This window comes from Helianthus annuus, chromosome 4 (genome assembly GCF_002127325.2).
Source record: "Helianthus annuus cultivar XRQ/B chromosome 4, HanXRQr2.0-SUNRISE, whole genome shotgun sequence".
Lineage (NCBI taxonomy): Eukaryota > Viridiplantae > Streptophyta > Magnoliopsida > Asterales > Asteraceae > Helianthus > Helianthus annuus.
In genome coordinates, this window is record NC_035436.2 from 40,920,255 (window position 1) to 40,935,329 (window position 15,075).

A 15,075-nucleotide genomic window follows, 5' to 3' on the forward strand; every position below is an offset into this window, starting at 1 on the left:
TTAAAAGTATTTGCCTAAGCAAGTATAAATCACAAACAGCAAGTGTACGTAGCTTTTACCGGGCTCCTAATCTGGAACGAAGGTTTTTAATAACCTACTAGATTCCTAACGGGTCTTTAATTAAGCCTAAACTTAGACCGGTTAGTTTTAAAGAAAGATACGGTTCAAAATGCACGATTAAGCGAAGACTGGATTAGAATGTGGTTTAGACCCGACAAGCTTACATACTTGTTTGATATGGGTAAACAAAACACATTCAGGATTTTGAGGTAAAAATGATAAGGTTTGACCCGTTTCGGCTAGTTTATGTAAACTAGTTACATAAACCGCACCGAACGCGAAAAGTGCGTAACGGGTAACCAATTGAATCATGAACAGGTTTCCTAAGTTAATATGCCTTAAACATTTTGTGATATAAGTAGGATACCTTCCGTTATGCCCAAAATGAATTTAAACTCAAATTATGCCCCGTAGGGGTATTTTGGTCATTTTAAAGCTTTAAAAGAGTTTAAATATAAATCTGAGTTTCAGGTCTGATATAATCAGTAAAAATACTTACTTTAATAAGTTATATCAGTATGGTAATGCATATATGTGAAATTTATTAATTATAACCAAACTATGCACCGAAGGGGCATTTTGGTAATTTCACATAAGCTTTAAAGGTCAAAATTAGAATTATGAGTTTAAAACTTTTGCCTACTATTTAATTATGAAAATTTACTTAAAACATCAGTAGGTATCAAACCTTATGTGTTAAAAATAGTTTTAACTTATACTACGCGTTAAAAACGCGTAAAAAGGCGATTTTAAGCGATTTCCGGGTTTTATAAAAAAAGCTGATATTTTTATCATTCCAGAAAGCTTAAAATGTTTTATTTATCATATAAAATCAGTAGCAGAAGGTTTGGTGTCAAAGTGTTATGTAAAACTCATTATATAGGCCAAAAGGGCAAAACCGACAATTACCGAATTAAAGATATAACCCTATGTTATGCTCAGCCTAAAAATAAATAAAAATCTTCAAAAATATCAAAATATTATTTTACATCAGTGGATAAAAAGTTTGGTATCAAAAATTGGGCTTAGATAGGCTTTATGCTAATTACGCCGTTTAATTAGTAAAAAGCTTTCTAATTACGCTATTGAGCATAACTCCTAATCTAGACCTCAAACTGATGTGAAAATTTAGGGACATGTTTATATTTCAGTAATAATGGTTTCTATATTTTCACATTTTCAAAAATATCATTTTAAGGTCAAAAGGGCATAACGGTGAACAATTAAGCATATAACGGAAACATGCAAATGAATCGGATAACTAATGAACCAAGTTGTATAATCACAGAGGGTTATACTAACATGTAACCTGGTCCTAATAAAGCTCTAAGGCATTTCTAAACTTATGCTCTAATGGGTGAGAACTGAAAGTCAAAGTAGAAGTCCACTTATGCGACTTTCGGTTCCGAACCGAGCTTAAACTGAAAATTGTTGGGTTGAACATGTTTAGACATGTTCTTACATTAATTACCAAGTTATATGAGTGATAAAACAGGTTGCATGGCTTCTACATTGTTAATTATGTGTTTAATTGAAAATTAGCTTTCTGTTGACTTTTTATAATTAACTTTGACCCGACAATTGACCTAATTAGAGTGGGAATCAGAAAGTACCCTTTTAAGGGTTTATTACCCACATAATTACCAACTCAAAGCTACTCTTAATTCGAGAATTGACTGGACCATTAGTGATTAATCACTAAGTCAAACCTTAATTACGACGGTTTGACTTTAGGCCATTAAACTAAATAAAACTGAATTAAGAAAGGTTAAGGACACTTACTGAGGTCCTATGCATGACTAATGACTTCTAGGAAGTGGTCTTGAGCTCCAGAAATCTTCAGAATTGAAGTTGTGGAAGTTTACAAGTGAATGACAAAATGTTGCATCTTCGGATTTCTTATATAGGAGTTTTAATGCAACAAGATGGTGCCAAAGAAGTCTATAGGAGTTAAACAAGTTCCCCTATTGCATGAAAAAACCATTGGAGCATCCCCTGGAATCGAAATCAGGCATTAAAAGGCGGTGGAACAGGTTTTACAGGCATCTGCCAATTTTTCTGTCGCTGTCATGCTTAGGCGGGCCGCGTAAGTGACCACACAGGTCTTACGCGGCCGGTATGAGTGCCCAGAACAAGTTAAACAAGTTTCATAAATTGCATTTCAGCCACTGGTCCTTTTAAAAGTGGTTTTAACTTCCCATTTTGCACTTTTAACCTTCTAACTTGATTTTTAAGGACCTTAAGACTTAACCAAACTTTGTTAAGTCCTTGGTTAACTTTATGTTCACCCGAAAAGCCTTAGATTTCAACGTTGACGCTTTTAACCCCTCATATATGAATGTTATCATAACTTTCTCATACTTTATCGAAACCTTGTGAAAATTTTATCCCTTATTCTAGTGAGCATAATTAATTGTTACAAAGCTTCAGGTTTGTTAAAAGGTCACTCAGAGGTATAAATTAAACATGTTGACACATTTTACCCCTGTAGTTTGTAATCTCTCACTTTCTTCCACAATTGGCTTCGTATGATCCATAATTCATTCGTTTAAGGGTATAAACATCGTGTGGGGTTATTGAAAAGTATATTTATCCATTGTTTACACTTTGAATCCTTTTACACTTGTAGATTCTTCGTTTGTCAACTTTCGTCCCTCATAAATAATCTTTTACACGCTTAAAGTCCATGACACGTATTGGACATGAATTTTCGAGGTGTTACAGAAGATTTGGAAGATCAATTGTTTATATATTCTTTTTTTAATTTTCTTTTTTAGTTGATTGTTATATAATAAAAACACCGTATATAATAAAAACGCCAGATAGCCAAATGCTTGTTAGAATGCTATCATGCCGTAAAATGCCCCAAAAACTCCCAAACTATAATAAAATTACTTTGGAAAAGTATTATAAAAAACCCAAAAAATAAAAAAAAATAAAAACCAAACTTGAAAATGTAGTTAGAAACAGTAACAACAAAACAGTAAAAATGAAGAAACGGAAAATTTATTGTATTAGAATCTAAAACGCCAAAGTTGAAAGACGGGACGTGTTACAGACTTCAGAGATAAAAGCTTATCAAAAACAATAATTACAAACAGTAACCGAAACGACGAATAGTTTATTATAATAATGCACTGCCTAACCTACGCCGCCAAAAGAAATCCTATAAAATAATACCTCTCAACAACTTCCATTTAATCAAACCAAAAAGCAAACGCCAATACTACTAAATACCACTCACTGTAAAACGCCAAAAAATTAAAAAAATTAAAGATAGCTAATATGCTTTCTTGGATATTCAGTATTGTTCTTCGTGAAGTTTCACTGAATAGATTGTTAGGTAAGGGGAGTAACTCAGTAAGATTTTGCTGCATGAGATGGACAAATCTTCAAGAAAAAAGATACTGATGACAATCGAATGTCATTTTGTGTTCTTTGTTCTTGAATAAGGCTTGGATGACGAGAAGAGATCAACGACACTGAAGAGTGGGATGATTATAAAGATAAAGATCAAGATGAAGAAAAAATGAAAAACCCACCCACACGTCATAGATCTATGTCCCTAAACATCCACAAAATGCCACTTCAACACACGAGCAAGCAGGCAAAAAAATCAAACTGATGGGTTTGTTAAGTTTTACATAAAACGTCATATATTTGGTGACAGTTCTTGTACTATTAAAGAAGAGAGAGACTGATGACAGTGAAGATTGTGAAGAGAGATCCGATTAGGATTTTTAATTTATTTTCTTCGCTTCTATTTTTTTCCCTGTGGTTGTAATATAATTTTACAACTGTAAAACGCCAAGATACCACAAACGCCAAAATGTATATAAAAAATAATAGAACAATGGGCAATCTTGTTTAAAACGCCTTGAAAAACGTCATTTAGATAGATTTCCTAGATTTCCTGACCCCCTGGGTTCCAATGGCATACGATTTGAAAAACGCCAAAACGTCAAAATGTTAACACAATAAAACCATTAAACGCCATTAGTTATTGAATTTGGTTAACGCCAAAAATCTTAAACCCCAAAAATAAAACAATATTGTGAAAAGCGGAACTGGAAAAGCAGAAGATAAAATGACAAAAAAGCCCATACGCCCTAATTATATCACGCGCCACATGTTGGCCAGGATCCGTTCTCAAACTTTTGAGCGTTTTCTCCTGATCCGTTCCTATATATATATATATATATATATATGTATAGGAGAAGGATCCATTAGGAACCGCCCTTTATTGCGAGAACCGCGAGATCCAATGTGAAAACACCCAATTTTTTTATTATTTTTTTTGGAAAAATCGCTATATTTCGTCCCTAATAAAAAAAGTAAAAAAAAAATTGCGAGTAACAGTTATCCATGCACATTTGCATTTGTATCATTTCTTTGACAAATTCCGTAATTCATTACAAATATTAGACAATTGCACTTTCATTTACACTACCATTGATAATACACTACTTTTTATATTAACAATAACAGAAATGCACATGTGCATCTATATGTATGAACTTGTTATAACATTAACAACACTAGAAATGCACATGTGCATCTATATATATAAACATATTATAACGTGTTTTAGTACACCACTTTGAATACACATTCCCTTTCATCTATCATACCATCCATACTACACTACCGTTACCTCCAACCATCCGTAATACAATACCATTGCTTTTTACTATCCATATTACAATACTATTACCAATATTTCACTTTATTATATGTACATCAACACCCTTTATACCATCCAAACGACATATTACATCATAAAGTGACAAATATAATCAAACCATCAACCACTAGATATAACTAACCAAAACACAAGTATATGGGCCTACTTCATCATTTAAAATCCCAAACTTTTTATATCAAAACATCTTATTTCATGTTGATACATATAGATGCACATTTGCATTTCTAATATTGTTAATGTAAAAAGTAGTGTATTACATATGGTAGTGTAAATGAAAGTGCATTTTTCTACTACTGGTAATATATTATGGAATTTGTCCAAGAAATGATACATATGCACATGTGCATCCAAAACTATTACTCGAAAAAAAACGTTTTTCTTTTTTTTTTGGTAACAAAATATAGTGATTTTTATTAGAAAAATTTAAAAAAAAATTGTGGGTTTTTGGATATTTTTAGGTTTTTTTTGTGTTCACATTGGTTCTCGCGGTTCTCGCAATAAGGATGGTTCTCAAATGAACCTTTCCCTATATATATATATATATATATATATATATACTACTTTAATAAGCATATAGGAAGGGCAAGAATGGTCATTTGCCATTGTACAACCATTTCAAGCCCATTGTACAACCATTTAAGCATAAATGTGTTGAAAATTTATTTAACACGCGGTATGGATCCTAACCGGATCTCTTTGACCCGTTTTACTTTTATGGATCCAATATAAACTTTCTTTCACTCCTTTCTAAACCCTAAATTCATTTCATCCACAGCCGCTCCTCCTTCTTTCTCTCTCTGGTGATTTTCAATTTAGGGTTTCACGAGATCTGTGGTATGAGATCTCACCAGATCCAACAATGGTGTGGTCTGTAAAAGTGGTCGAGTACGCTTCAAGATCAGTCGATTCGACCAGAGGTTGACTGGATAATGTTGACCCATTTTCTTCTCTTCCGGATCGAATATGACCTTTTTTTCTCGAAACCCTACTCATTCATTCAGATTCCCATCTCCCTGCTTTCTCTCTCAAATGAGATCTAGGGTTTCTACATGTGATTCAAGATTTTGCTTTCACTGCTTTCTCTCTCAAACGAGATCTAGGGTTTCTACATGCGATACCAGATCTGGCTTTCACAGTTCGGTTCGACACTTCCATGGAACCAAAAACTCCGAGCCGAGAGCGTTGCAGATCTACAACTTGGAGGCGGTTTTTGGTAGTTGGTAGGCTTCATTCTCTCTCTCAAATTCCTTTGTCTCAGATCTACATGAATTTTGATTATTTGTCTTAGATCTACATGGATTTTGGTGTGTTATGGTGTATATTATTTTACATCAGGTTCTTGATTTTTTTTTTCTAAACAATTTAGGTACTAAAGATGTTCGGGTGGTTAAACACTTCTCAATCACCCGGTTGGAAACACAAGAATCATCAAGGAAGGGTTAGTTTAATTTTGTGTTCGGATATCAATGTCTGATAGTATAGCCTTACTTAATTGATTATCTGTTTTTTGGGGATTTTTACGCAGGTTACAAATTAGGGTCTGGATGTTATTCAGACTTATGTTTTCTGGAATGGGCATGAACCACAACCTGGTAAAGTAAGTAATTTTTTATTTTTTTTAAAGTGTGTTTCTTTAAAGGAAAGTAGTTATTTTTTGTTTATTAACTTTCATGTTTTTTTTCAGTATTATTTTGAAGACAGGTATGATCTGGTTAAGTTCATTAACCTAATTAAGGAAGCTGGACTATGTGTTCATCTCAGAATAGGCCCATATGCTTGTGCTGAATGGAACTTTGGGTATTATTCATAGAACTTCATGAATTCTTTGCAGATTTATTTATTAAAACAGACCCTAAATTACCATTTTTGCCATTGTGTTTACAGGGTATTTCTTGTGTGGTTGAAATATATGCCAGGAATAAGTTTTAGAACAGAATGCTCCTTTCAACGTCTCATTCTCAAATTGCAACAAAAATATAAAATTGTTTATGTTTTTCCAAATTATATGTTATGTTGATTTAGTTTATGCATTTTAGGCTGCAATGGAAAAATTTACAAGGCACATAGTGAATATGATGAAATCAGAACGCTTGTATGAGAATTATGTGACACCCCGTTGAAACACGCTAGCTTGGCAGTGGCTGCCATAACTTTCGGGACGAAAGTTCTTAAAACTTGGGGATAATGTGACACTCTGGGTTTTTCCGAACGAACATCTTGTAATATCTTTGTGTACATATATGTTATTAAATGGAAACGTGACTTTTTGCATGATATGTGTTGTATGTATGTATTATATATATATACTATATACGTATATACTAGTGAGTCGAGACCACGACTCGAGACCCCTTGGTCTCGAGTGGGCCACTCGGTTTCGAGTGGGCCTCTTGAGCCGTAACCGGTTTGGGCCGAAACCCCCAAGCCCAACTCGAGATCCCTTGTATATAAATCCCAACCTTTCCCCACTTCCTTCATTTTACACAAACACACAAACACTCCTCTCTCTCTCACTAGAAAACCCTCAACAACACCACTTTCTCTCCTTAATCTCGGTTCAAGCTTGGAGCAAATCAGATCTCACAAGGAATCTCGGTCAAGCTCATCATCATTCGGACACTCTACTTTCTCGGTTTCTTCCTTGTTTCGGCGCCTTCTTCTTAACCGGTTAGTGTTATTGTATGTGTAAAGGATTTATGTGTGTTGAATGGACTAGAAAGTGTCTAGTTAGTAGTGTTATGCATGATTTTTCGAATGATTTGTGAGTTTCACCATATGTGTAAACCATGTTAGGATGCTTGTTAAAATGTTCAAAATGACTAGTTGAATGTTTAAACTAAATGGTAGGTAATTTGGAGATGAATGAGGGATTTTTATGACAAAACATATTCTTGTATGAAAAATGTTGTTTATAGATGATGAACCAAGGATTGTGTGTAATTCATGAACTATTTGGTTTTGTTTGCTTTGAATATGAAAACCCTAGAATGATGAACTTGTGATGAACTTGTTGAATGTGACTTGAAGATTTAAAAAGGGCAATGTTTGATCCATGTTTACTAATGGTCAGATTAGGAAAATTGTTAGTTGAAACCTTATTGGTTGTTTCCTGATTTGGGCCTGATGCTTGGTACAATTTAGCCTGACTAAGTCTGAATCAACACGTGAACAAGAAAAGGACAGCATTGCGACTCGAGACCACACAGTTGCGACTCGTAACCACAGCATGACAACTCGAAACCGCAACGGTTGCGACTCGAGACTACGACGGTTGCGACTCGTAACCACAGCGTGACAACTCGAGACCGCAACGGTTGCGACTCGCAACCACAGCGTGACAAGCCGAGACCTCCTGGTTGCGACTCGAGACCACCTTGTTGCGACTGGGCTGTCCACTTTGGTTATTGGGCCAGAATGTGTTAATATGGGCTACCTGTTAACTGGACTATGTGTTGCTGAAGTTCTGTTTGAATGTGTGCATGTTAGGGCCGGCCCAATAACCCACTGTATGTTGTATGCATGTTACGTGTTAGTTATGAGTAGATTATACGTGATTGCTCGTACACCAAACCTGACCTATACCGGTAACCATGTTAGGACGTGGTGACCAGCGTGTTTGACAAGTAACCTAATCTGCCGAGCAACCCAAGGTGAGTTCACACACTAAAAGCATGCGTCCCGTGGAGGGACACGGACCAACTACCAACTTTGGGAAAACACTTTTGAACCATTACTTCCGGGGGAAAACAGAATGGGTAATTACTATCTCCGGGGGAGATACGTTTGGATATTATTTATGAATCACAACTAGCCATGCCTAAACGAAACTCTATCACTTTAAGTCCCTGCTTACAGTACCGATTAATCGCCGGGGGCGAACGGGTTATTAGTTGATAGCGCTATTAGGTTTGACAACCTCACACCATGACCGGGGGAGATCGGGCGTGAACTAGTAGACCTTGCAACATGGTCAATGACGATAGACATTGACTCGGGGCACAACAACTTTCCGTCAACAGTTTCGGTATCTACAGTTTAGTGAGCTTACAGATGGGGTAGCTCCCCACAACGTGATTATAAATGCTTTATCTAAACAACTTATGTTTTTGGTAAACTAAAACTGGACAACTAGTGAACTCACTCAGCATTATTGTTGATCCCTTACTGCATGCTTTGCAGGTAACCTGTGACTGAGGAGCTGCTGCTTGGGGATGTGTAGTGTTCGTCAAAACCCGTGTGTTGGGTTTAATTATCTTGAACTAAGAACTATCCTTAAAACTATTTGGTTTATGCTTCCGCTGTTTTGTTAAACTAATTATCGAACTTAAACTACGATGTTGCTAACTACTTTGGGTAGCAAATATTTCTACTATAAATCAATGCTCAGTATAATTGGTGGCTGGATCCTGGTCGGTCACGCCTCCAAGCGGTGGTGTTCCGCAAGTGGTTTTTGGGGGTCTGACAGATTGGTATCAGAGCCATTGGTTATAGTGAACTTGGTTTTAAAAAGGGGGAAAATCTTTTTGGGAAAAACCAGACTATAACCTGTGACTCGCGACGACACTACACTCCAAGTGCAAGGCTCAACATAATAGACCTCATAGCTCGGACTAGTGTTTACTTGTTTGCTTACCTTATGTTTTCTGTTTTGCTATACGTACTAGTGTGCCTAATTAGATAGATACACCTCTCTCTTCTATCTCATTCTCGCTACATTACGATATCACACTCATACTATGTTTTCTGATTATGAAGACAATGAGTGGACGTGGAAGAGGAAACATCAACATGACTCAGGCTCAATTCACTAACCTGCTTAACACGGTGGCTGCAGCTTTCGCAGCTCACCCTGGAGGTAAACTCGATATCCTAGGATGTTTAGATCCTACCGCCACAACGCCTTTTATCCCTAAATCTATACGCTTCGCTTCTCACGAACAGGTCAGCATGCACCTGCGCAACCACCCATGTGTACTTTCAATACTTTCATGGATTGCAAGCCTCTCCCTTTCAACGGCACTGAGGGTGCCATAGGTCTTCTGCACTGGATTGAGAAAGTTGAAGCTGTCTTTGCTGTCTGTGAGTGTCCCCCTGCGAATTGGGTGAAGTTTGCTACTGCAACACTTGAAGGAAACGCGCTTTCCTGGTGGAAGGCGCAAATTCAGATGTTTGGTTTGGAAACTGCTAATGCTACTGCGTGGGAGGATTTCAAGGACATGATTAAGGAGGAGTACTGTCACCGGGATGACATCCACAAACTTGAGAACGAGTACTACGCGCTTAAGATGGTTGGGTCAGAGATTGAAACCTACACCAAGCTGTCCAATGACTATGCTGCCCTTTGCCCAAACATGTCTCGACCTATGTATCGAAGAATCGAGTTGTACGTCAAGGGTTTGGCCCCAGAAATTCGAAGCCATGTGACTTCAGCCAACCTCACTACCATTCAGCCGATCGTTCGACTTGCTCACAAACTCACTGATCAGGCCGTAGAGGAGGGCAGGTTGCCCAAAAGGATCAGTGCTACTGTCGGAACTTCTAGTGACAACAAGCGTAAGTGGGAAGGAAATCAAAGCAAGGATGCTAACCCCACTCAGGCCCCAGCACAGCAAAGGAAAACTGAAAACAACAAGGGCACTCAACAGCAGGGTGGCTATCGCGGTAACCACCCCAAGTGCAACAAGTGCAATCGACATCACAGTGGGCCTTGTGGGAAAAGTCAGTGTCAGCGATGTAACAAGATGGGGCATGAGGCCAAGGACTGTAGGAGTCCACGTCCCGTGGGGCAGAACCAGCAGCAGCAGCATCACGGGAACGCCAAGGGTTGTTTCCAGTGTGGAGCTGAGGGGCACTATAAGAAGAATTGCCGTGAACTGAACCAGAACCGCAACAACAATCAGGGAGCTGGAAACAACGATCAGAACAACAACGCTGGGAATGGTGCTAGAGGAAGGGCTTTTGTGATTGGAGCTGGAGAAGCGAGGAATGACCCCAATGTCGTGGCGGGTAAGTTCCTACTCGATGATCGTTATGTTTCTGTATTATTTGATTCTGGAGCCGATGCTAGTTATGTGTCCTTACGTGTTAGTAAGAAGCTTAAGCGTCCGCTTTCGTTACTAAGTTCTCATCATATCGTCGAGTTAGCTAATGGTAGAAACATCGAGGCCTCACATGTTATCAAAGGCTGCAAACTAGAACTGTCTGGTCAGACGTTTAGCATCGATCTTTTCCCTGTTACACTTGGAAGCTTCGACGTCGTCATCGGTATGGATTGGTTATCCAAGCATCGCGCTGAGATCCTCTGTCAAGAGAAAGCAGTTCGTATTCCCCGCCGTTCTGGCAAACCCCTCATTGTACAAGGTGGCAAAGGCGGAGAAATCTCCGGCGTTATCTCATTCTTGAAGGCCCAGAAGTGTTTACGAAAGGGGCACACCGCTATCTTAGCACTTTTCACCAACACGCAGGAAAAGGAAAAGAGGATTGAAGATTTTCCAGTAGTGCGTGACTACCCCGAGGTATTTCCTGAAGAATTACCTGGACTCCCTCCCCACCGTCAGGTCGAATTCCAAATCGAGCTAGCTCCCGGAGCAGCGCCCATAGCTCGTGCGCCTTATCGACTAGCCCCCGCAGAATTGAAGGAACTCTCTACTCAACTACAAGAACTATTGGATAAAGGGTTTATTCGCCCTAGTTCATCACCCTGGGGAGCACCGGTACTCTTTGTTAAGAAGAAGGATGGCACGTTCCGAATGTGCATTGACTATCGTGAGCTGAACAAGGTTACCATCAAGAATCGTTACCCTCTCCCGCGAATCGACGACCTATTCGATCCGTTGCAAGGATCGAGCTACTACTCTAAGATCGACTTACGATCGGGCTATCATCAGCTAAGGGTCCGTAATGAAGACATCTCCAAAACTGCATTCAGGACTCGTTATGGTCACTATGAATTCCTTGTTATGCCCTTTGGAATGACCAACGCGCCCGCGGTATTTATGGATCTCATGAACCGAGTGTGCAAACCTTACCTCGACAAATTTGTGATCGTGTTTATAGACGACATCCTGATCTACTCGAAAAGTCAAGAAGAGCATGAACAGCACCTGCGCCTTATCCTCGAACTCCTTCGCAATGAGCAACTGTATGCCAAGTTCTCGAAATGCGACTTCTGGCTTCGAGAAGTCCATTTCCTTGGGCACGTGGTTAACAAGGATGGAATTCACGTCGACCCTGCAAAGATCGACTCTATAAAGAATTGGCCTACCACTAAGACTCCGACCGAAGTCCGCCAATTCTTGGGACTAGCAGGGTACTATCGAAGATTTATCATGGGATTCTCAAAGATCGCTCAGCCTCTCACGGCTCTTACTCAGAAGGGTATGGTTTATAAATGGGGTGAAGCTCAGGAAACCGCATTTCAGAAACTAAAGGATAATCTCTGTAGTGCTCCTATCCTCTCGTTGCCTGAAGGCACTGACGACTTTGTGGTTTACTGCGATGCGTCCATCCATGGGCTCGGTTGTGTGTTAATGCAACGCGACAAAGTTATTGCCTACGCCTCTCGACAACTTAAGACGCACGAAAGGAACTACACAACGCACGACTTGGAACTAGGAGCAGTGATCTTTGCGCTTAAGATATGGAGACATTACCTGTACGGTACCAAGTGCCATTTACACCGATCACAGGAGTCTCGAGCATATCTTCAAGCAAAAGGAATTAAACATGCGACAACGTCGATGGGTCGAACTCCTGAATGATTATGAATGCGCCATCAAGTACCATCCGGGCAAGGCCAATGTCGTGGCAGACGCCCTCAGCCGAAAAGACACTACGCCCAAGCGCGTGCGAGCGTTACAACTTACTATCCAGTCTAATCTCCCTACCCAGATTCGAAATGCTCAGGCTGAAGCTCTGAAACCGGGAAACATCAGGGCTGAGTCCCTGCGAGGATCGAGACAACGACTAGAGCAAAAAGAAGACGGCGCCTACTATGTGGCAGGGCGCATTTGGGTCCCACTCTACGGAGATCTACGTGAGCTTGTGATGGACGAAGCCCATAAGTCCCGTTATTCAGTACATCCTGGTTCAGACAAGATGTACCACGACTTAAGGACCACTTACTGGTGGCCTGGCATGAAAGCCCACATAGCAGCTTACGTTAGCAAATGTTTAACCTGCGCAAGAGTCAAGACTGAGTATCAGAAACCAGCAGGACTACTCCAGCAACCCGAAATCCCGAAGTGGAAATGGGAACAAATTTCCATGGATTTTGTTACGGGGCTACCTAGATCCCAACGCGGGAATGACACTATTTGGGTAATAGTAGATCGATTGACTAAGTCTGCACACTTTCTGGCCATTAAGGAAACAGACAAGTTTTCTACCTTGGCAGAAATCTATTTAAAGGAAGTAGTCTCGAGACACGGGGTGCCAACTTCTATTATTTCCGACCGAGACGCTCGTTTTACTTCCGAGTTGTGGCAAGCTATGCACAAATCCTTTGGCTCACGCTTGGACATGAGCACCGCTTATCACCCACAAACGGATGGGCAGTCTGAACGCACCATCCAAACCCTGGAAGACATGCTTAGAGCATGTGTGATCGATTTTGGCAAGAACTGGGAGAAGCATCTACCGCTGGTGGAATTCTCCTACAATAACAGCTACCACACTAGCATTCAGGCGGCACCTTTTGAGGCATTGTACGGTCGTAAATGCCGATCACCTCTTTGCTGGGCGGAAGTCGGTGACAGTCAAATCACAGGCCCAGAACTGGTGGTAGATACGACGGAAAAGATTGCCCAGATCAGACAACGCATGGCGGCAGCTCGTGACCGTCAGAAAAGCTACGCTGATAAGCGTAGGAAACCGCTAGAATTCCAGGTCGGGGACCGGGTTCTACTTAAAGTCTCACCCTGGAAGGGTGTGGTTCGTTTCGGTAAACGGGGCAAGCTGAATCCGCGATATGTTGGACCATTCGAAATTACCGAGAAAATCGGTAAGGTTGCTTATAGATTGAACCTGCCTGCAGAGCTGAGTGAAGTGCACAATGTTTTTCACGTGTCTAATCTGAAGAAGTGTCTGTCGGATGAAACACTCATAATTCCCTTCAAGGAACTCACTATTGATGAACAGCTACACTTCACTGAGGAACCGATTGAGATCACGGATCGAGAGATCAAAACCCTCAAACGTAGCCAAATACCTCTCGTGCGAGTTCGTTGGAACTCACGACGTGGCCCAGAGTTTACCTGGGAGCGGGAAGACCAGATGAAGTGCAAGTATCCCCAGTTGTTCCCAAACGAAACCCCCAGCACTGAAGCTACAACCGAATTTCGGGACGAAATTCCAAACTAACGGGGGGATGATGTGACACCCCGTTGAAACACGCTAGCTTGGCAGTGGCTGCCTTAACTTTCGGGACGAAAGTTCTTAAAACTTGGGGATAATGTGACACTCTGGGTTTTTCCGAACGAACATCTTGTAATATCTTTGTGTACATATATGTTATTAAATGGAAACGTGACTTTTTGCATGATATGTGTTGTATGTATGTATTATATATATATACTATATACGTATATACTAGTGAGTCGAGACCACGACTCGAGACCCCTTGGTCTCGAGTGGGCCACTTGGTTTCGAGTGGGCCTCTTGAGCCGTAACCGGTTTGGGCCGAAACCCCCAAGCCCAACTCGAGATCCCTTGTATATAAATCCCAACCTTTCCCCACTTCCTTCATTTTACACAAACACACAAACACTCCTCTCTCTCTCACTAGAAAACCCTCAACAACACCACTTTCTCTCCTTAATCTCGGTTCAAGCTTGGAGCAAATCAGATCTCACAAGGAATCTCGGTGAAGCTCATCATCATTCGGACACTCTACTTTCTCGGTTTCTTCCTTGTTTCGGCGCCTTCTTCTTAACCGGTTAGTGTTATTGTATGTGTAAAGGATTTATGTGTGTTGAATGGACTAGAAAGTGTCTAGTTAGTAGTGTTATGCATGATTGTGAGTTTCACCATATGTGTAAACCATGTTAGGATGCTTGTTAAAATGTTCAAAATGACTAGTTGAATGTTTAAACTAAATGGTAGGTAATTTGGAGATGAATGAGGGATTTTTATGACAAAACATATTCTTGTATGAAAAATGTTGTTTATAGATGATGAACCAAGGATTATGTGTAATTCATGAACTATTTGGTTTATGTTTGCTTTGAATATGAAAACCCTAGAATGATGAACTTGTGATGAACTTGTTGAATGTGACTTGAAGATTTAAAAAGGGCAATGTTTGATCCATG

The 15,075-nt window shown here is 39.9% G+C and overlaps 1 long non-coding RNA gene across 1 annotated transcript; it reads left to right on the forward strand.

Annotated features, from left to right (window-relative positions):
* The first annotated feature begins 5,517 nt into the window (after nt 1-5,517).
* Nucleotides 5,518-6,818, forward strand: LOC110885790. The gene is made up of 6 exons (XR_002562401.2): nt 5,518-5,985; nt 6,132-6,203; nt 6,291-6,362; nt 6,450-6,562; nt 6,650-6,714; nt 6,802-6,818. It is a non-coding gene; the product is annotated as an uncharacterized LOC110885790 (long non-coding RNA).
* The last annotated feature ends 8,257 nt before the right edge of the window (nt 6,819-15,075 follow it).